Here is a 24,125-nt window from a genome sequence, read left to right as displayed (position 1 = left end):
ATATTTTTTACATATGTTTCATTAGGACCAGTTTACCTAAAGTATTACTAAGTCTTGCTACTACATAATATTTTCCTTTCAATATGGTTTGAATTAAAGCAATTGTTAAAGGTAAAGCAAACCCTCGAGTGAACCCCACTGATAACTTCACAGCTTCTGTTGACTTTTATTTAAGTTCTTACTTCAACACTGCAAAACTCACTTACCTGAAACTCATTTGATAGTAAGAAACCAAAGTGTTCTTACTCAACCCTCTGATCAGAGCCTTCTCTTTATTTATTATTATTATTATTTTTGGCGGTACGCGGGCCTCTCACTGTTGTGGCCTCTCCCGTTGCGGAGCACGGGCTCCGGACGCGCAGGCTCAGTGGCCATGGCTCACGGGCCCAGCCGCTCCGCGGCACGTGGGATCCTCCCGGACCGGGGCACGAACCCGCGCCCCCTGCATCGGCAGGCGGACTCTCAACCACTGCGCCACCAGGGAAGCCCCAGAGCCTTGTCTGTAAAGCAGAGGTATCATAATGTACTGGACTTGTAGCAAAGGATCTGAATTTGAATTTCAACTATCAAGTATTATTTTTGTTATCATGAGGAAGTTGCTAAATATATGAATTTTTGATTATTTTCCTCTGTAAAATTGAGATTTATAACTATCTCACAGGATCAAATAAGAAAATGAATAGGTGAATCTAAAAAAACTCTCTTTTTTTGGACTGGAAAATGCATCTATAGCATCATACTTTTCCCATACAAAACTCATAGTGAAAAAGAATCACCCATTTTTTGTTGGGTTTTTCAGGTGATCTAGGTTTTACCCATTTAAAGTACCAAACCTTTTTTCTAGTTGAACTATTTTGATTGAGCGTTTTTCTAAAAATTATTTCATATGTATTTGTTTGTTAAAATGCATGGTTAGTATTACCTTATATTTACATATTCATCAAGATCATTAGCAAAAATTTGATGAGTGTTATTCTGTACCAGGCACTCTGCTAGACTCTGTATATAAACTAATGGAAAAACAGACATAAGTCCATTTTTCAGAGTTTGAACTAGTAGGGAGACAGGCATTAGGTAAAAACAAACAAATAAATGCATAAAATCATGATAAGTGCTAAGAAGGAAAACAAGCGGGCTCTACAAGAAAGAAGAGGGAAGAACTACTTTAGATTGGGTGATCAAGAAAGGTGTCTCTGAGAGAGTGAAATTTAAGCTGGGATCTTAAGGATGAGAGACAGCTAGGCTTACAGAATGTGGGGGAAAGCATTCCAGGCCCTGGACACATGGATGGGTAGCCTTGGTAGAAAAAGGGCCTTTTTTGTTTTTCGGAAACTGACAGAAACCCATGGTGGCTGGAACACAGTGACATGCGGAAGAATTGTCTGACATAGATACAGAGTCCTGTACATTTTAGAAAGCACAATATAAAAAATAGCTTATAGCAACCAGTTGAGATATATGACATTGTTTTTTGTTTGACAAAAACAAACACTGAAGGTTAAGGAGGATGACTTGCCCAAGATTACCTTTTTAGTAGGTTTGGTGAGAGCACCAGTCTCCGATACCTAGTCCTGAGCTGTTTCTCCTGTGAAAATTTCCTGGCTGAACATTTTCATACTTTCCCAATGGCCAAGGTCATCATTTTGTGGCCAAGGTTATCATTTTGCAGCCAGTTAACGAACGGAAACAATAAAGGGCAGTTGGAGTACGGAAGGCCAGTTGCCCTTATATAAAGGTCTTTTGGATTCTTGCATTTGAATGATTTTGTTTTCTCTGTGTTGGGTTACTCCCCAGTTAATGTCAGCTATTCATTCCCTTTTCTATTTTTGAGGAGCTGCAGACATGAAAATTAGTATAGTTAGTTTCTTAGGCATGTGTAAAGTAATAGTAAATAGCTTCTGAGTAAGAGCTCATTGGACTGTCTTATTAATATAGTCCAAGAACTCAGGTGTGTGCACTTTGATATTATTTCTGACTGTTCAGAAGTCAAGTTTGTTTGGCCTTTGTTTGGGTCTTCTTCTGATGAAGTTTTGAGGGTTCCGTATAGCTGAGGCATTCCTGGTGTTTGGGAATGAAACTGTGTATCTCCCAATACGTTTTGTCTCAGTAGTCCAGGCAGTGATGTGTAATTATTCTTAATTGTAAAATGGATTTTACTTTGGAAATGTTTGCCTATAAAATAAAACACATTCCTCTGTAGCAAAAGGCAGCATGTTTACTGCCCATTATAAAAAAATTGGGTTCCCTAAGCTCAGAGTAGTTTTGCTGTAATGCAGCCCATAGCACATGCAGATGTCGTGTCACTGTGAGAATTGGAACTCAGCAATGGTCACAAAGAAATGCTGATATTCTGGCTTCTGCTATTGCTGTGAGTAATGAGGTCCTTTATCTCTGACCCAGAAGTCTCCTGTATCCTGCCAGCATATGTGAAATTGTGACACGTTAACTTGTTAGCATGTAAATAAGGTAAAACCTCAGACCCTTCGCATTCTTGGCAGTTTTGTCATGAGGATAAGATGCTGAAAAAGACATGGCTTTCTGGGAGAGGAAGGATGAGGAGGATCTCATGGACCAGTCGATAGGATTTGATGGAAATTCATGGACAACATTAGTGAACATGTTGACCAACTTGTTTGGTCAGTTTGGGAATAAATGGTTTTCCATTTTATTGTCTTTTAATGAGGATGAATTGGGGAGGTAGTTGTAATCCAAGTACCCAGAAGTAGGTTCAAAGTTATCTGTCTGAAACGTACCCTGGTTGTTGCTAACCCTATTCCAGACATGCGGAATTCCTTGCCAATCTGGGGGTCAGTGTCAGATCCACCCCACTGTGACAAGTAATACAAAGACCCGTCCTGCTCTGAAGGAATGTTCTGACCCTCTCTAAACAACAGTTATAATTTCACACCCTAAGCAGGAATGGAGGGACATTTGAAACCATTATGGGTAGAAACTAGACAAATGGCTAGGACTTTGACTGGTTCACTTGGAAGATGAAGGTGTGGGGTGTATAATACTTGTTAAGGAAGAATAGCAATAGTTGGTCTAGTTTACGGCTTAGCCTCTCCTGCTGTCTGTCATACAATCTTAGATTTGCTAGGAGACAACAGTGAAAGGTCTTAGAGTTCTTGCAGTGGCTGGGCTGCTGTAAGGGAGCTTTGTCTCTGAAACAAAATATGTTCATGGAAAACCATAGATGAGGTATTGACTAGTTTTGGGGCTCTTATTGCCCTGGAATGCTGACAAAGATGATCTATTGGAAAATGAGAAACTGACCCAAAGAAATTGAGGCAAATTCTTACAGTTATCCTCTCTGCCTTGGAAAACTCCTGTAATTCTTATGTTGAAACAGGGATAGAATGTTAGAGGTGTTATAATAATAGGGCAGTAAATGCCTTCCATGAAAAAGGACGCCTTAAAACAATCCTTGCGGTGCAGATCAAGCCCTAGTCAACCAAAGGGACAAAACCGTAGCCACAGCCAGAGTTGTTATGGCTACTAAGTCTCGGGATTCCCCAAGCTGAAATAGATGATGTCAGTGATGGTGATCTTGCTGCCCAATACGGAACACTGCATGGACTGAAAGCATTAGAAGTTCATTTGACTGAGCTCTAAGCCAGCTGCCAATCAAAACTGAAAGTAAATGCACCTTGTTTACTAGCATGGAGCTGTTCTCTCCCTCTGTGCCCCTAGATCTCTCCCTCCCCCTCTATCCCAAATTAAGCTTCTTTAAGGAGAAAGATGGTTAGGGATGAGGCTGTCTTGGAGGAGGACCAAAAATCTTATGCATCCATCCAAATGGTGTGTAAAAAGTATGTAATACGCTGGGAAACTCTGGAGAGGGGAGGGACTTCAACTTTTCTGGCCACTTAGATAGAAGTACTCAATTTTTACCCATCCCGTGGAGTAAAGAGGTACCTGAATTTAGCGAACGTGGCTTGAGCAGGATTTACAAGGGGGGAAGGAAGCTAACAGATCTTGTGAGTGGGGCGCATTGGTCAATTCAGTGTATCATTGTTACAGCTTCCACTACTGAATTTTACATGATTATACTGTGAATGCTTGTAAAATCCAGAGGGATTCTCCTGATCTGAAAGAGTTGCATATAGAGAAGTGCAAGTACCTTTGGAGCCCCACAATCCTAATGACTTCTTTTGAGCTTCAAGTTTCTATGACTTTGCTGATCGAAGCTTCTGGCAAAAGAGGCAACCTCCACCCAGAGGTACCACTTGGGGTTCTGGACTCATCATATCCCTGGCTTTGATACCAGGTACACTCCTTTGAGTCAAACTGAATGCTTCAGCTTGATCTTCCCATTTTGGAGTGGGTCAGCTCCTACTCAATGAATAGCAAGGTAGGAAGGGCCCAGGATGCCTTGGTTGTCAAATGGAAATAGTATAGTGAGGAATGCCGTTGATCTGACAGCAACAGAATCTTAACTTCACGTGAAAAAGTGGCAGCTCTCCCTTTGGGGAAAACCTTATCCTCCTGATTCCCAGAAGATTCCCTTAAATACCTGAGCTTGGTTCACTGATGGATTAGCTAAATTGAAACCTGATGGTATATCCACTAGACTGCTATGGTTGTTCAGTCTCACCATCAGCTATGTAGAATAGTGGATATTGTCTCTGTTTGATGGGCAGAATTCAAGGCAGTTCTCACAGTGTTGGCCAATACTCCATCAATGAATCTTGTTATATAGTTATTTTAGCTGGGAAAGTTGCCAATGATTAGTTGTATGGTCTGCCACTTGAAAAACTGCCAACTGACAGATTAGAAAATCCTTTTTGGGGGCCACAAGCTGTGGACATGGTTAAGCTGTCAGGGCCATTCATGAAGACGCTTATGATAAGGGCGTGTTCTCTGATGAGAACCAACTGGAATCAAGCTGGTTCAGCTCGCACCACCCAGATCACCGCCATTGCTACCTAGATTCATTATTGTCCTGGACAGGCAGCACAGCCAGGGTCACAGACTGGGCAGGAACTGAAGCACTCTGTGTTTCTGTTATAGAGATGATTGGCATGGAAGACTGATGACTCCTCTTAAGAGTTGACCTGTTTGTCTCTGGGAGGGAAGACATATTTTATAGGGGTTTACCACTGCTGTTTCTAACAGACTGACTGCATTGTACCCCCTCTTGGGACTGTCAGTGGTGCCTCACAGCTGCTGACACTTTTTCAGGTTTTGGTTTTGCTGGTCCATTCCAATCAGCCAACTCCAGCCACACTGTGGGGGCCATTGAAATTAATCGAAATAGATCTGACAATGGTGTACCTTCTATCATGGAAGCAAGGGCTGATAGGCAAGGTACTTAGTAGGGGTCTCACGCTCCCTATCATCCACAAACATTTTGTAGTGTTGCACATTGAAACAGCCTCCTTAAAATCCACTCAAAAGATTCATAACTCTGCCTCCCTGATCTTCTGGTCCACATACGTTAGTAAAACACTTCGGTTACTGAATCTTACTGGCCCCGGTAAGGGATCATCTCTTGGCTACTTCCTGGGTTATGGTCAAGATGAAAGGTGTGAGAGATTATATCAAATTTTATATTTTGAAAAATTGGCATATTATCCTGACCATTCATAGACATGATGAGTCTTTCTTTCCCCTGAAAGCTACCATAGACAGCCTGTTAGGTAAACCCTCTAGGTGGCAGCCTGGTTAAAGGGGAAGCAGAGGATTCAAGCTTACTGTGGTTCAGTCACTTGAATTTTCTTGTTGGATTGAGTCATCCTAGATTATAATGCTATCGATCACTTGATGGAGTAAACTGCTTGCTAGAGTCCCCCTAGAGTGGATCTTGTTGGTCAAAGTGGGGAACATATGGGCCTCTGTACGTTTTCTAAAAACGGCTTTGGCCTCTTGCTCTTGACCTTTCAGGATGAAAGATTGTGTGCCAGTAAAAAATGATTGGAGAGGGCTTCCCTGGTGGTGCAGTGGTTGAGAGTCCGCCTGCCGATGCAGGGGACACGGGTTCGTACCCTGGTACGGGAAGATCCCACATGCCGCGGAGCAGCTAGGCCCGTGAGCCATGGCCGCTGAGCCTGTGCATCCGGAGCCTGTGCTCCCCAATGGGAGAGGCCAAAACAGTGAGAGGCCCGTGTACCGCAAAAAATAATAATAATAAAAAGTTTTTAAAAATAAAAAATGATTGGAGAAAGGTGGTGAAATTGTAGTGACTGGAACATGACACATGATTTTGTGGGGATGGAGGAAGAGCAATGACTCTGAGGCTGTGGGTAGAAAACTTTAGGTCTGGGAGGTGCAGTAGTTGGAAGGACATTAATGATTTTTTGTTTTTCAGAGTCACCTTTAGCATCTTCCTCTTGGAGGAAAATGCTTTAGCATGGCAGTCCCATCTGTTAGAAGCACCTTCAAGTTAGCTGACTCCTGGCTCTGCTATCCCCCTGCCAGACATCTCTGACATGTTTGGAGCACCACTTCCCTTAAATTTACCAACAAGTCTATCATAACAGCAGAAGGTGGCCCAGCCCCACCTCTCATTCAAAAAGCCTCTGAACACCTTTTGATGTCTTCCCCATCATTCCCATAGCTGTTACTCATTCATTTCATAGAGCAAGCAAATGCCACTGGTTAGTGGTATGAACAAACAGAGATCGAACTGACTAGTTTGCAAAACAAGACTAGACTCAATCATTGGAGCTGCACTGGGAACCGTCAGGCCCACCAACTGACCTAGAAGCCACATTGGAGGCACCATGTACCTGTGCCTCCCCGAACAAGGCCATTCCCACTTGTGGGGTACCATCAAATGTAAAAGCCACTTTCTTTCTGGTGGCTCAGTGTGCATCTTGGAACTGTACTTGTCATTTAGATGACTTTTATGTTAGGGTTGACATAAGAGACATTCAAATGTTTAAGGATTATAGATCATATATCATCAAATGTGGAACTCCATCCAAAATGAAGCCACCCTTGGTCACTCGGGAGTTTCATGAAGAGGTATTGACTTATTACTTATGTGTGCCCTGTGGGACGTTATCTCTGTCTCCAATTAGAAGAGACGATATGAAATTTGTTCCTGATTTTAGCTGGTGTGATCAGTGACACGAGCTTGGTCCTGGAATGCATTCAGAGAAGACTCAACTCACTGGCCAGCTCATTGTGGATAACAGAATTGTCCAAGAGTTCCTCTTGTGAGGCACATTGGTATATATAGACCAAGTAGAAAGGTTGATACAGAAACTTAAGGATAAACCACCTGGTTGACTTTGATTGTTTCTGAGATTTGTTCTGCTAATTTGGTCTAGTGCTCTGGGAGGCATGGTTCTTCAAGTTGGTCTAATCTTGCTGCTTAGATGCGTTTAGATGCAGAGTTTGAGGAAATGGAGGACCCAATGATTCTGGTTTCTGGATTTATTTATATGGAAAATATGGGACAGTAAAAATAGACTTGGTGAAAAAGAATTATAATAGAGCCTAACACTGGACATGCTAAATTTTGATATGGCTGTGAGCTATTTATATAGAGATGTAAATTAGGAGAAAGTAAGAGTTTAGGACTTAGAGGATGGATCTTAGGAGGTGATAAAAATTTGGGAATCTACAACATATGGATAGTATTTAAGACATGAGGATAGATGAGAGGGAGTGTGGAACTTGAGTGGTTTCGGGCAGATCATGCATTTTGCCAATAGCCTCACCTCCGTTTGACCCACTTCACTCCTTCAAATTACCCACTTGGCTTCTGAATGTATTTGAGTTTGTCAGCCTTATCGGAAAAAGAGGGAAAAAGATTAAACAAACGATGACTATAATTACTGCATCGATTACTAGGTGGTATTTGTTATACAAGGTCATGGACATAATTTGCTAAATGTTTATTTAAAAATAGACTCTTAGGTTTTGAATTTTACGTTTTTTATATTCTAATATAGATACCACATCAGTAACCTGGCTAAGGAGGCTGCTGGAGTTTGCGGCGGCTGTTTAATTTTGATTCCATGTGGCCTTTTTCAAACCAGCAATTTGGGAGCTTATTGTACACACAGAAATTTTAAATTGTTTTTTTCTCCATTCTCCGTGGTTTTTCAGTTGTTGTCAGAATTACATGATTGCACTTTTGGTGTTCTTTTGTCCCCTCATGTTGGCTCTGTTTTATCTCTTAATTTCTAATATCCTTCCTAGGGGTTTTTCACAAAGCTGTCTTATAATTAATTAGGCAATAATGAAAAGTGGCGGGAAATGCTATAAAAGAACCTGTGGGTATCTTATAACTCTGAAGAGGGTGGGTGCTTGATAGATTACTAGACAGTGTACAAAAGAGGAGATGACGCCACTAAGCGGGGAAGACACGAAGAGCAGGGGTCACAGAAGCAACCAACCTGTGTAAGAGTTTATGGAGGGTGGGTGGTCAAGGATGCACCCCATGAAACTGCAGTAACTGATTTATTTTCTTGATTTAAAAAACTTATGTGATTTCTACTGAACCTTAGAGTTGTCATGACTGAATAAACTTAATCTTGATTTGCATGTTGCTTGGAAAGATACTCCTGCATTTAAGAAATAACAGTGGAGCACAGACATCATGCAAGTCACTGCTGTAATGTACCGGCTGCCAGCCATTCATAATAGCTTCACTTTTATCAGAATGTGAGACAGGCCCTCATTGATAGTACTTACATCACTGAAAGGTAGAATTGAAGGACTAAATAGAGGTTTTGGAGGTCAAGGTGCCATTTTCAGTATTTTTTAAAAAATTGTTTTTTGAATTACAGTTGATTTACAATATAGTGTAAGTTTAAGGTGTACAGCACAGTGATTCAGTTATATATATTTTATACATAGTAGTATGTATATGTTAATCCCAGTATCCTAATTTATCCCTACCCCCCATCCCCCTTTCCCCTTTGGTAACCATAAGTTTGTTTTCTGTATCTGTATTTTATGTATTTATTACTTTGTATTTTAATACATAAGGGAAACCAAACATTTACTCATAATAAGCCTCTCTTGGCTTTTAAAAACATCTAGTACCTTTGATTTTGGCTATTTTATCAACTCATTTGTACCTGGAGTGTATGTTATAATAATTAGCAGCATTGATTGACAGCTATAATGCCTGATTTTAAGCATGGGTAATGAAAGCAATTATAGGTAAATAAAATCTATTTTGTGGATGGAGTCTTCAAAGTATGTGATTTGCATTGAAAAAATAAATACTATACCACTGACACTCTGAGGTGGAAACCTTTATTTCACAGGAGGGGAAACAAATGCTCAGAAAGAACGGTTTATCTGTTTGTTCCAGGTCACATAATTAATTGGTGGCAGTACATTGGGGCTAGAAGGGCATCCCAACAATCTTTGTCCATAAAATGTTATTTAAAAACCATCAGTGTAATTTTCCTACTTAGTCATAACAGTCTAAAGTAAAAGTTTGCATTTACTTTTATGATCCAAGGCACATTTTGATGCCCTAATGTAAGCTGAGATAAAGATTACATTTCTCAGAAAAATTTTATTTATCTGTACTCTTTAAGAGTTGAAACTACAAATGGCATTTCTTTTCTTTTTTTTTTAAACATCTTTATTGGAGTATAATTGCTTTACAATGTTGTGTTAGTTTCTGCTGTATAACAGAGTGAATCCGCTGTATGTATACATATATCCCCATATCCCCTTCCCCTTGCATCTCCCTCCCACCCTCCCTGTTCCACCCATGGCATTTATTTTCATGTTTATATTTTCCTTATCTCAAAGTTTTCACCACACGTGGCTCATTGCCCTCCCCCCACTTCCCAACCCCCAACTGAGACTGGGAAAGAAAATTACCATACAGCCAACTTTCTTTAATTTATGAACTGATTTTGTCCTCCTCAGGGTTTTGGGTATGGTTTGTTCAGTCTCTGTTGTAATAGGGACAGACGTAGATTTTTACTTCCAAGAATGTTTCTTGAGCTCTTAAGAGTTTAGAAAATATTGAATAATTTATAATCCCTTTAAAAAGTAGCCAGTTCAGAAGCATATTCTGTTGAACTTAACAACTCTGATGTATACCACAATATTCAAGGAGCTCTAACTACTTAAGATGATTCAGCTGCAAAGAAGACGTTGCTTTTAGTGATCCTAACCATACAAAGATCAAAGAACTGAATCTGTCAAAAGTGGGGTCTCTAAAATAATGAATCAACCATTTTATTAACTCTAATAGACCCAGGCAGCTCTCTGTCAAGTAAGTATTGGAGTGGCGTCAAAAACTGGGCTAACGTGTGCTGTGGGTGGGACATGGACCCTTATCCAGTTTCTCAGCAGCAACATCCGTGGCCAATACTGTGGGGAGATAGCGCCGTCTTCAGTCCCTAAGGGCACTGGGGTTTCTTGTAGTGCAGCCCAGACCTGAAATAGGTAATGGCTCTTCACCTAGTTCCACCCTCGAAAATGAAAATGACTTCAAGAAACATTTGTGCTACAAATTACTCAGAAGGAAGTATTGACTCCTTGGCTGTAGGTCTTTATTTTGAACGCTTTGCCTCACTGTATCAAAGAGTCACAGTGTAGAGACTAAGAAAAATGAAAGAAAAAGAAACCATCCCAGAATTACACAGACAAATTGGAGGCAGTAATTCCCATAATGCCTGTAAATGCTAAATTGAAATATTGTTGGAGGAACTTATGAAATGAGCTTAGCTTTTTTTTTTTTTTGAGATCTGTGAGATATATTTAAAAGAGCTAGATGGGGAAAGTTGCATAATATTGTTTTCTCAAAAGAAAACAATTCTTTTTTATAAACCTTTAGAAAAAGGGGGAACCTCAATGCCGGAGAATAGACTTATTTGCATTACCCTTATCTCTTGAATTTAGCTCTTCTTGTTTCCTTTTCATTTCATTAGAACTTAACATATGTCTTCTTTTGAAAACACGAAAGGCTTTATTTTAGAAAATATTTTACATAAAATGATAACCTCTGTGTGAGCATGTCTAATTGTGTCCATCCCTTCCTCTACCTCAAATAAAAATACATTAAAAATGGATGAAATACAAATGCCTGTAATTATCTTTCCATTTTGTCAGCATGCACATATGTATGCCTAGGGGAAGAAGAAAAGTTTGTGCTTAATGGAGAGACGTAATAATGAAAGTGAAATCTTACAAACTTTCTGCCTCAACCAAAAACAAAAAACATAAAGTGTTGGTTGGGAATACCAATCCCATTTAATGAATACCAATCCTCATTTAATCCCTATTTAAATGAGTACCAGTTCTTAACTTGCCATGAGGTATTTCTCCTGCAGAAATGTTTCACTTCAAAAGAAACTCAAGTAAAATTTGCTTTTAGAAAATTTAATGCAGGGATTTAAACTCTTCGAGTAGCTACACCAATGGGTTATGAAGGTGTCCCCATGATAGCAGGTTGACAGCCTAGGAATCAGGATAAATGCTTTAGATCCCAGTGAAAGACAGGAGCTGTTGATGGGGGTGACCTCTGACGACAAGTCATCTTACTATAAACAGAAAGGCGTGGAAAGCCATTGGTCAGAGCCAAGAGTGTTTACTCTCCTGGTCTCCTCCTAGTTAACCTAAATAACTGCACTGCTTTTAGAGCCTGCAGGTTCACGGCAGAGCAAGGTGTTTTTAAGGCTCCCTGGATGTTGGTTCGAGACTATAAACCGTGCAGACTGTTCTGTAATCCTTGAACCGGGTTTCATCCTTACTCACACTGGAGAGTGGAATTTATTGGCTGTTGAACTTCACACATACACACAAAACTTCCTTCCAAATAAAACTGGAATTAGTTTCAGGTTTTTGGACTTTGAAAATGAGGTAAGTTGTATTTAGCTTCTGATGGAGGCATTATAATTATTATTGTGTTATGTAGAAAGTCATTTAAGTGTAAGCAGTTCTATCTCAGAGAAAAAATATTAGGTAAAATAAATTTGGATTTTTCTCAGTTTTAGCACAGAATGAGAGAAGAAATATGTACATAAAAATTGAGTGAGTAGGTCATTAAGTGAATAGGTCATTAAGAGAAAATCCCTAGTCTGCCCATGCTGAAACTTTTAAATACATTTTGTCTTTACTTCATAAAATTGAACCTCTGTAATTACCTTATGTTAATGCTGGGACAAATGCAGGTGATCCATTAATTGATAATTAATAGATTAGCTTTCATTAGAAAGTTTTAATAGTTGACTTTGAGGGGTTTTCCCTTATAATAAGGTGTATGCTGCAGTGTTTTAACGATTAATACCAGCCATTTAAATGAAAGGCTTTTTTTTCTGGATAACTTTTATTTTGAAATTTTGTGCCGAATTTGGGTTTTTCATTAGATTTCAAATGTAGTCATCACAATGATGTATTTTATATTTTTTGTGAGAACAAATATTTCCCTCTATTTATGGAAATTTCTTTTTTTCCCAAAACTATGATTGTAAGTTTAATTTTAACTTCTTAATGATACCTTAAGCTTCCAGCTGGTTTTTACCTTCATTTGGATGTGCACTTGAGCACGTGCTTTGATTTAAAACCTTGACGTGGAAGCCTTTGGAATGCTTTGGTTTAAATTACTTAAACATATTTTTTTATCGTTGAATCCCTTTTTATCTTTGAATGAAGAAAGAGTGTGAATTGGTGTTTTGCTGCATCAGGGAACTAAGCTGTGGGTGAATTGCCACAATAATTACAGTATCTTAAAGATTTCTTTCATTCAAGACAACTGAGGAAGGCTTTGCTCTGTTGGTACTGTTTTATTATTCTTGTGAGAAAAGCATAATTCTGGAGGAGAAAATGTCTTCTAAGTGTCTGATTTACTACCAGAGTTAGATTGTTTAGGGAACCTGTTTGAAGAAAAGGAGGATGAATTATCACAGCCAATAAGTTTTCCAGTTTGGTTACCAGGGTCTACTGAGCATCAGTCAGCGCTATCCAGTTTCCTGCTCCTTTCCTTAGTTGCGGTTACTGTTTTCTGGAATCCTGTGTGATTGAATAATGATGTTGCACTACCTTATTTTGCTTTTTGCCTGTCGGTTTGTTCTTTCACCCAACCTTTCCTAAACTAGTAAAATACTACTTATCAAAATAGCAACAAAAGCAAATACTAATAATCATATAATGTGTTGTTATAACTTCTTAGGGAGAGGGAGAGAGGGAGGGAGAGAGGAGGAGAGAGAGAAAGAAAAAGAGAGAGAGAGACCAATTTTTAAAATCTCTAATTTGATTTCTCTCTTTCCTCCTCCAAGTTCTTTACGAGTTACTGTTGTTAGAATTTTTGAAACTGTATGATCTGACTTTTTGAACTCAGCCACCCGCAGAAGGAAGGTCGTTGTGTGTGTCAGGGGCAGTCTCACATTTTGCTTTGGGGAAATACTATAAGCCAATTTCGAAGGTAATGCAGCTGTTGAAGAAATACAAAAGCCAGATGACTTCATAAGTGTGTAGTGAGGAAACCACGATAAATTGTCCTTAGAACCCGCTCTCAGAAAGCCGTTTTAATTGAGGTCAAAGAGGAAAAAATTGTAAGTATATCTCAATTATTTATTAGGTTTACCTAGAATGAGACCTTCACGACAGATAAACCTAATTTATAGTTCCTTTACTCTTTAACCCTTGAGTTTAACCACTGTGGGGATCTATTTTACATTGAGACTGCAGAGGGTACTTCATTCTTTATGATAGACACGTATTTAGGGTCACAGAAAATTTGAAATTACCTGACTAAATTTCACTTCCATCTAAAGAATCAACTTGTACATTTTAAAAGGCTTGCAATAAATTGCTTAGTTTTTACCTGGAGTTACACAGTTAATGGAACTATTTTTTCTGACCACAAATTTGTATGTGCGAAATACGTTTCACATGGAACTATTTTGTCTTTTGCCCTTAGCTTACAGGTAATTCAAAATGTTACTTTAATTTGATAGAAAATCTACTCAATCTACTCAAAACATAATTTGTGTTTTTTTAGTGTGTAAATTATGCCACAGAGTCTGTGTTTTATTAACTCTGCTAATGAAGAATTTCATTTTAGGATTAAAACCTGAGGAAAGGTGATTTATAAGCTTCTTACAACAATGGTTATGCAAGATGGACTTCATATAAAACTACTTTAGAATAGATTTTGAAACTCAAAATGTTGCTAGAATGTCTTTAAAAAATCAAGTTAAAATGCAGTATGCTACAAATACATTTTTGCTTATTGGGTATAGTTTAATTTTAAAAATAAAGAACATGATGCCAGAACCTCAGGATTTTCTCTTTAAAAGTTGCTATTTTAATGGAAGATCAACAATTTAAAATTTACGAAATTTGAAAATATAGCTGTCCATTTATACTTCTTTTATCAACACGCTGTGCCAGAAATATTTATATCCTATGTAAATTCATATTCAGATCAATCTGCAGGTATATGTTGTTCAATTTAAAATTGTCTTTAACATTTTATTGTTTACATTCTACCTGTCAATTTGTTTTTAAAGTTAAAGACTTTCTCAGTTTTCCTTACTAGTTATTGTGATACCTTTGGGCACATTAGGAGAGTTTTCAAATATTCGTTGAAAATATTTTTTAAAGTTTACATATATATATTCAAACCTAAGAGAGATTTTAACAGAAACTTTTACGAAAATTCAACAACTATGTATTAATAAACCAGATTATCTCTATATTGATTACTGTTCAAATTGAAAAGGTTAGTTATCAATCGTACCTAGTGCACAAATGATATCAGGTGCACTAGAATATGTTACACAATGACTGATATCTGTACTTTAAAACAAATGATAGCTAGTCTACGCCTGTGGCCAAATTCTTTTGAAGTTTCATGATTAAGATGAGCTGAATTAGTTAAGTGGTAGAGGGCTGTGTAGTCTAGGGGCCAGTTGTGCTTGGCAGGTCATGATAAATGGGGAAGTTTTTCTTAACCTTGTGGCCAAAACATTCCAATATCTTAAAAAGGAAAAAGAAAACAAACATATAAAAAACGTTGTCAGAAACATTAGCACGATTTCTCTATTTAGGGGAATAGGATCAATTCTTAAGATTATTTTTAAAGCGTTGTTTGTGTGAATTCATATATCTTCACTTGAATGGAGGGAAATCTAAAGCTATTCATATTGAATACTGGTGGATTTATTCTTTCCTGGTCAGTGAGAACGTGTACAGTAGAGTCAGCAATTTGAATTTAACTGCAATGGATTCTACCAAATCAACATTATGCTCATTAAGTATTTAGTTCTTAGTTTAGAATTGCACATTCCATTTTCCTTTTTGTTGTTTTAACATTATCTATCTTGTGACACCCAGAATTGCAAAGATGCATGTTCAAAAGTATAAAGAACCTATACATACATAGGTAGCTATCTCTTATAGTTTATAGTGCACATTTGTGAGGGAAAAAAATCAGTTTAACATTTATCTGTCATATTTATGCCAAGTATCATGGCAATCTAGTCTCGTTTCCAGGCTTAGGAGGGGACCAACTTTCATTTGAACTGTAACATGATATGTTAAGGCATCTTATGGTTACTTTTGTGGCATTTTAAGTACTGTATTACTTTTGATATAGTCCCTGGTGGGTAGTAATGAAAAAACATACTGTTAGAAAGAGTTTGAAATTTTCTTGAATGTTTTATACAGTATATATGGAGTTTATGGCAGGTGACAAAAGACTATGGCATAACTAAAGAGAAAATGTACTCCAGAATTTTAAAAGCTTATGTGGCTTGACATTTGATTTAATACATATATACTGTACCTGAACAATTATGCTTTGTCTCCCTCAGTCATTGTTACTAAGTTGCTTTTTAAATATTTTCAACCTTGCAATGAACTCTCAAATAATTTGAACCCTATTGTGACAGTTGTAGTTGATGAAGAGTTATAGCCTATAGGATTTTTTAGCTTTAAAACATAATTCCTCCCCAGTGTGTAATTTTATATAACCTCCCTCCCCCAAACCTGGGTCCTGGAAGGCTCCTGCATTAAAGGCCAGAAATCAAGTAAGATCTTGCCATGACAGTCCAATACTAGAGGGGTAAAATAATTTCCACTTCAGGTTTTTGGTGGTGGCTTTGTTTTTATTAAACCTCTAATCCCACTATTATGAGCGTCTTATGTGTTGTTTTTTGTTTACAGTTGCAGTTAATAACAGAATATTCGATTGTATCTTTATACTTTGTCTATGAATAGCATTTAAAGAAGGGTTATGGCAATTTTCCTTTGGACCGAAGTAGATGCAGTAGAGTTCTCGCACACTTTTATAATAAGTAAGTGGTACCTTGGGCTTTTGGAAACCTATACTTAGTATTGCAGGGAGAAGCTCGAGTAAGCAATGATAAAAACATCGAAGAGGGATATAATAAGAAAAGGGAGGAGTAAAGAAACTTCCCTAACTCCATGAAAAGAATTTCAGAAATGTGTGAATTATAGAGCCGCAAGATTTTTGTTTCTAAGGAAGAATGACACATTATAACTATAGTTCTATTAGATTAGTTAGTAATTAGATTTTCACAAAGTCTGTCTCCAAAACTTTAATTTTTTGTCCACCATTTGGCAAAATGGTATTTTATTTTTTTGAAAAAACTCTCAATTTGTATGAGCATATTAAAACAGAGGTGTCTTTTTTAAAACTCTGTGTGACAACCTTTGTTTTCCAAAGATTCTTTTTTCATGCACTGAGTTTTTAGAAGTCAAGAACTGAATTGTAACATACCTAAAAAATGTAAAATAAGTCTTGCTGAGAAATGTGGAGACGTTTTCGTAGAAGCCAGTTTAGATAGTGTAAATTTGTATGGGAGAATAGCAGAATAGCAATTCTATGCTGATCTCCTCAACACAAATTATATTTACTTGGCTGAACAAATAATCGTAGTTATCACATTAAAGTGTACCTCCTGTGGTAAGTTCCAAAGTGGTATTAACTTGCAAATATTATATTTAGAAAAGGAACATATATTTTCTTTCACTACTCTAAGTAAATAAACACTAGAATAATTTTCGGCAAAAGCCTCTATTGCAAAAAATATATGTTTACTTGAGTATGCCAAGTGTTATTATTTTGACTCAATTTTAAAATTAATTCATATACCTACTTTTATATTTTCTTAGTTATGTTACTGTGTGCATCCTGAAGTAAAATAGAAAGGGACATCGTTTAATTCATATTTATTTAATGCTGTTAATTAGAGAACAGGATGTTCAGGGGGAAGCACATCAAACTCTGAGCTTGGTTCAACTAATTGAAAAAATTAAATGTGTTAAAAAGGTCATCTAATGGAGATGTAGGAATTGAGAGGATAATTTACATTTCTAGAATAAAGCTGGAATAATTACAAGAAAAACTTTTAAGTTCCATTACATAATTTAAAATTCAAATATGACCAAATTCTAAGTATTAGAAAATATGAAAAAAATGGCACATAACAATTTATACCTCTCATTTTTTTTACTAAATTAGAACCTAATGGTAACTAAAGTTAGGTACCCATTCTGCTTTATCAGCAATTATTTATAATAATTTATCTAACCCAGTCATAAAATACATTTTATAAAGTGTGTACTAATACAAGACTCTAGGCATTGATACACTACAGTATTTGTATAAATATTATTTACTGAGTCATGTACATTTTGTAGTATTCACACTTGAAATACAATCAGAGCTGACAATTATTGTTAACATTAATTTTGTATCACTTTCTATATTCCAAAGAGTATTGCATGCAATAACCTACAATATAATTTGTATTGGAGGAAAGAATTTTATTTTTATATCTATATTTTATCCATTGTTTTCCTTAAACAGTAATGAATTCAAATCTATTTTTTATTAGATTCTCTACAGAGTTCAGTGAAGAAATAAAAATTGTCTTACATACCACCCACAAAAATATGTATAAGTTATTCATTACATCAGCAAATTTTCATTTATAAAGTTTTTATCTTGGATTTATAGTTTCAGAATTGATCTTTCATTATCACTGTATAGTATGCTCTAAGGCCTAATCGTTAAAGTTCACTTCAAAACAAAATAAAGTTACAAAAGAGGTCTTTTTAAAATGTCTTCTTCCATTATTCCATCCTTTACGTTTTTTATTTATTTTTTTTGGCTGATTTGGGTCTTCGTTGCTGCATGCGGGCTTTTCTCTCATTGCGGCGAGCAGGGGCTACTCTTCGTTGCAGTGCGCAGGCTTCTCATTGCGGTGGCTTCTCTTGTTGCACAGCACAGGCTCTAGGCGGCGGGCTTCAGTAGTTGTGGCACGTGGGCTCAGTAGTTGTGGCTCACACCCTCTAGAGCACAGGCTCAGTAGTTTTGGCGAACGGGCTTCGTTGTTCTGCAGCATGTGGGATCTTCCTGGACCAGGGCTTGAACCCGTGTCCCCTGCATTGGCAGGCGGACTCTTAACCACTGCGCCACCAAGGAAGTCCTACATTCATTCATTCATTTATTTATTTATTTATTTATTTACTTATTTATTTATTTATTTATTTTGTAGTACGCGGGCCTCTCACTGTTGTGGCCTCTCCCGTTGCGGAGCACAGGCTCCGGACGCGCAGGCTCAGCGGCCATGGCTCACGGGCCCAGCCGCTCCGTGGCATGTGGGATCTTCCCGGACTGGGACACGAACCTGTGTCCCCTGCATCGGCAGGCGGACTCTCAACCACTGCACCACCAGGGAAGCCCCCTACATTTTTTTATTATTGATAATGTTTCAGGATTTATAAACAGCAAGATTACAAAATAATTGGGATAATTGGTTACAGCATTTTTAGAAGAAGGTGGATGGGATAAAAGAAACTGGTTTTTCTTTGCAATTTTTTTTACAAGTTAATTCTGTTTTCCCTCAAAAGATTGTAAGCCTCTCAAAGTACCTAGTGTTATAAAATGTGAAAAATTTTAAGTTGATTTTTATACTTGAATATAATTGTCATAATGCAAGACATTCTAGAGATTATATTTTATACATATATTTTCCCGACATTGGAAATATTCATTATTCTCAATACCAGATCCCACATTCTTTGTAATTGTTTAAAAAGTACAATTTATATTACTCATGTATATAACAGCCTAAAAAATTTGAAGAGTGAATGGTTTTGTGAAATAAGAACATCAGTTTTTTATAAGTGGCTAGCTAATGTAATATTGTTGACCAGTCTTTTCTAACCCCTTATTCTGCTTCATTTTCTCTTGGCAGTCGTTGCTGCTGACTTTATATTCGTTGCTTATCTGGTCACATTTTTATTTTATATCTCCTCCACTAAAATGCATGATCCATGCAGGCAGGTTTTTGTTCGTCTAAGTCAGCGCTGTTCAACAGAAATATAGTCCAAACCACTTGTGATTTTAGCTTTGTTAGAAAAGTAAAAAGAAGGGATTATAACCCAGTACACCTAAATATCATTTTATTTATGAGTATAAAAAATATTGAGATATTTTCCCTTTTTTGCATACTAAGTCTTTGAAATCCCATGTGCCTTTTACATTTCCAGCACATCTCAGTTTACACTTAACCACATTTCAAGTTCTACATAGTCACGGTGTGTCTAGTGGCTACTTTGCTGGACTGTTCAGGTCTAGTTCATCGCCGTGCCTAGAAGGGTGCCTCATATACCCCAAGGCATTCAGTAAAGCCTTGTTGAATGAGTGGATCCTGATACCTCAGACGTACAACAACAGCAAAGACAACAAAACGGACGCTGTTTTATGCGTTAGACCATCTTTGCACTTGTTAGGGTGTTGGTACATGTTACTAGTGCTTGGTTAAAAAAAAGGTTACTTCAGTAGTCTAATTTAAAAGATTTATTAGATGGTTAATATATTGCAAGAAGTAACTTAGTAGTGTCAAAAATTGTTCCACAGAATGTTAGTTTCAACTCTTAATTTTAAAACAACCTGATAAAAGCAACTGGCAAATCTAGCATCAGAGAGAGAGGCTTGCTGTGGAGCATTCGGTTCTAATTCTGTCCCTGTTAGTGCTAGCTGTGTGACATTGCCAAGTTGTTTAACCTCTCTGAGCCTTGGTTTTCTCATTTGTAGAAGGAGGATTTCATCCATCACTCCTGTTTTCATAGATTAAGTGATATTACATATATATAGTCCAGTACAATGAGTGGAAAAGAATACTTAATAAATGGCAGCAATTATCATTATTATGATATATTAAAAATTGAACTTTTAAATATTAAGGTGTTTTGATCTTCATTTTAAAAAGATTAGTTTATATGTTTATGAATTTTAGTTTTTTAACATTTACTCGTTAAAATGCCCTCAGAGATCAGGATTTAAAATTTACTACATAATTGCTTGCAGATTAATCTTTCTAGTTCTCAGCATCATCATCTGTGAATTGGGATAAAAAGTAGTATCGCGCTTCCCTGGTGGCGCAGTGGTTGAGGGTCCGCCTGCCGATGCAGGGGACGTGGCTTCGTGCCCTGGTCTGGGAAGATCCCACATGCTGCGGAGCGGCTAGGCCCGTGAGCCATGGCCTCTGGGCCTGCGCGTCCGGAGCCTGTGCTCCGCAACGGGAGAGGCCACAGCAGTGAGAGGCCCACGTACCACAAAAAAAAAAAAAGCAAACAAACAAAAAAAATTCAGTGTTTGATGTTTGTATCTTCATTACATACTAATAGTTATTTTCTTGAAATAAACTCTTAATTCTTTTTCACCTTGCTTTGATTTTTTTCATGTACTTTTATAACATTAAGGGTTAAAATTCATATTTTTGCCACCAATTAAATGCATTTAACATTATTTATCTTTTTTCTCTTGGCATATTTTTGGCTCATTTCCTTGTGTGTCTTATGAAAACTAAGATTTGGATTTAAGTTATGGGCATGAAATTCTGCCTCGTTTCTTGGCCTGCTTGTTTCAGCTTTATTCAAAACAAATTCAAAACTAAATTAGTGGTCATTAAAGACAAAATTCTACGTATTTTGTAAGAATAGTGTTCCTTTAATAGTGTGTATAATTCAGCAGTCACTGTTTAATGAAGTATTGATCTCTCAAATGGGACAGTGTGTTTAAATTTAGGTAAAACTGTCCATTTGGCTTCTAATTCTGTGATCAAGACACTGTGAACATACAAGTTTCTTTATTTAAAATTTTTATTTATTATTTTTTATTGTAGTAGAGTTGATTTACAATGGTGTGCCCATCTCTGCCGTACAGCAAAGTGATTCAGTTATACACATACACATATTTTTATATTCTCGTCCATTATGGTTTATCACAGGGTATTGAATATATTTCCTGTGCTATACAGTAGGACCTTGTTGGTTATCCATTCTAAATGTAATAGTTTGCATCTACCAACCCCAAACTCCCACTCCATCCCATTCCCTCCCCCCACCCCCTTGGCAACCACATGTCTGTTCTCTATATCTATGAGTTTGTTTCTGTTTTGTTCATAGGTTCATTTGTGCCATATTTTATGATATAAGTGATATCATATGGTATTTGTCTTTCTTTCTGACTTACTTCACTAAGTATGATAATCTCTAGTTGCATCTATGTTGCTGCAAATGGCATTATTTCCTTCTGTTTTATGACTGAGTAGTATTCCATTGTGTGTGTGTGCATGTGCGTGTGTGTGTGTGTGTGTGTGTGTACACACACACCACATCTTCCTTATCCATTCATCTGTCAGTGGGATAAGTTGTTTCCATGTTTTGGCTATTGTGAAACAGTGTTACTATGAACATAGGGGTGCATGTATCTTTCTGAATTATAGTTTCATCTGGGTATATTCCCAGGAGTGGGATTGCTGGATCATATGGTAATTCTATTTTTAGTTTTCTGTGGAACCTCCATACTGTTTTCCATAGTGGCTGTACCAACTTACATTCCCACCAACCGTGTAAAAGGGTTCCCTTTTCTCCACACCCTCTCCAGCATTTGTTATTTGTAGACTTTTTTAATGATGGCCATTCTGACTGGTGTAAGGTAGTACCTCATTGTAGCTTTGATTTGCATTTCTCTAATAATTAGTGATGTTGAGCATCTTTTCAGGTGCCTATTGGCCATCTGTATGTCTTCTTTGGAGAAATGTCTATTTAGGTCTTCTGCTCATTTTTCGATTGGGTTGTTTGTTTTTTTGTTGTTGAGTTGTATGAGCTGTTTGTATATTTTGGAGATTAAGCCCTTGTCTCTCGCATCATTTGCAAATATTTTCTCCCATTCTGTAGGTTGTCTTTTCATCAGGTAGGTTAATTCTTACCTGTTCTTCTTTTTGGAAGTCAGAATAGAACATGATGATTGGAGCTTGCATGACTCGTGATTAACGTCTCTGCGTAATCAGGACTTGCAAAACAAGTTTCTTAATGATCATCTAACTTTTCTCCATCAATTCAGAGGAAAGATGGGGTTTTGAAGTATTTTAAAGAAGGCATAAGTTAACTTTTTTTTTTTTTTGATCTTTGGTATTACCAAAGTTTTTTCAAGGACAGATTAAAAGGTCAGATCACATTCTACTTTATACTTTGTTTCAATCAATAACAGTATTCTGTCAATTCTGTCTTAGAAGTATCTATCAAAAACATCCTCTCAACTCTCCCCATGGCTCCTATCTTAATTCAGGCCTTCACCATCTCTCACTGATGGATTGAATGATTCACTTAGTGAACTCGTATTTGGGGACTCTCTTAATCCATTTGGGCTGCCATAACAAAATACTGCAGGTAGTTTATAAACAACAGACATTTATTTCTCACCATTCTGGAGGCTGGGAAATGCCAGATGGAGGCTCCAGCACGGTTGTACGTGGTGACAGCCCACCTCCTGGTTTAGAGCCAGTGACTTTCTCTCACTGTGTCCTCACATGGTAGAAGGGCTAGGGAGCTCTGTGGGGTCTCATTTGTAAGAGCATTAATCCCATTTGTAGAGCCTTCATTTTCATGATCTAAGCACCTCCCAAAGGCCCCACTCCCTAATTCTGGGGGGTGAGGATTATACATATGAATTCTGAAGGGGTACAAACATTCATACCATAGCAAGGAGCGTCTATTCAAGGCTAGGGATTAGTGATATACAAGATCAATGCCATGTCTGCTTTCATGGAATGTATACTTTCTCTCTTGCTGCATTAGGCTCTTATCTGTCTCTCAGTCCTCAGCCTGTCCCCTTCCACACTACCTCCTGCACCATCTCTACCCAGTCTGTTTCTTAAAATCCTTCATTGGTCTTCATTGTCCAAAGATTAAATTCCAAATTCTTTACCATTTATAAGGTCTTCATCATATGGTTCCTCTGACAAACCCCATGAAGTACCTACTTTTTCCAGATTTCGTCTTTGAAGCCTATGTCCTTTAAGACTTAGTTCAGAAGTCACTTGCCTCTGAACAAGTAGATTGTCCTCTGAACATCGACCTCACTGCATAGACCTCTCCTATAGTAGTCATGGTATCCTAAATATTATTGTTCCCTCATTCGACCATGAACAAATGAATAAAACCCCTAAAAAGAATTACTTTGAAGAATGCAAAGTTCTAACAATATCTAAAAGAATATCTATATCTACTTCAATCTTTCATCATATTCTTATTAAGCATAAGCTATGAATCTGGGACTGTGCAAACTAGATAGTAAGTCGTCAATAGATGTGTTCTCTGGCATTACAATTACTACTTTAAGAATAAATTAAAATAATAAGAACTTTCTGGAGAAAGATGTTATGTAAAGCCATTGGTATTAAAGATTTTTTAAAACCTTTGTTTTTTAAACCATAGGAAGCTTGTCTCATTCTGACTTTTGCTTGGAAGTATCTGTCTAGTTTGCTTGTGTGATCTGGAGCTCCTTTAGTCAGTCCCAAAGTCAAGCTATCATAGTCTTTCAGAAAGTGACATTCACTTTGAAGTGATTTCTACGTATTCATTGGGCAGTTCATATAGTTTCTGGTGATGAATCATAGGGAAGAACCAGTGGGAAAGAAGGGTTTTATTATCGTGTCCTTCCCTTTTAGTTCTTATTTTTCTTGGAGTTTTTAAGGGACTTTTGTGGGTTTCATAGTGAATTTTATGCTTACATTTTAAGAAAAGTTTTCCTTTTTCCCTTTTTTTTTAAACTAATTACTCAAAAATATTTCTTCACCCTTCCATCTCTTGGTGCTAAGTTTCATATTAAGAGCATAGAATACGTTACGTAATAGGACAGAGATAATAATTTC

General features: G+C 37.3%; 1 protein-coding gene and 1 non-coding gene across 10 annotated transcripts in view; both read left to right on the top strand.

The window, feature by feature from the left end:
• The window catches only part of EYA4 (EYA transcriptional coactivator and phosphatase 4), a 298,986-nt gene that overhangs the window by 148,513 nt on the left and 126,348 nt on the right, over window positions 1–24,125 (top strand). The window lies entirely within an intron of this gene.
• Window positions 22,159–22,297, top strand: LOC117197208 (U8 small nucleolar RNA). The gene has a single exon (XR_004477745.1). It is a non-coding gene; the product is annotated as a U8 small nucleolar RNA (small nucleolar RNA).

The sequence above is a fragment of the Orcinus orca genome, chromosome 12 (genome assembly GCF_937001465.1).
Source record: "Orcinus orca chromosome 12, mOrcOrc1.1, whole genome shotgun sequence".
Classification (NCBI taxonomy): Eukaryota; Metazoa; Chordata; class Mammalia; order Artiodactyla; family Delphinidae; genus Orcinus; species Orcinus orca.
The sequence above is the reverse complement of the archived record's forward strand: the minus strand, read 5'-3'. Positions and strand labels throughout refer to the sequence as shown.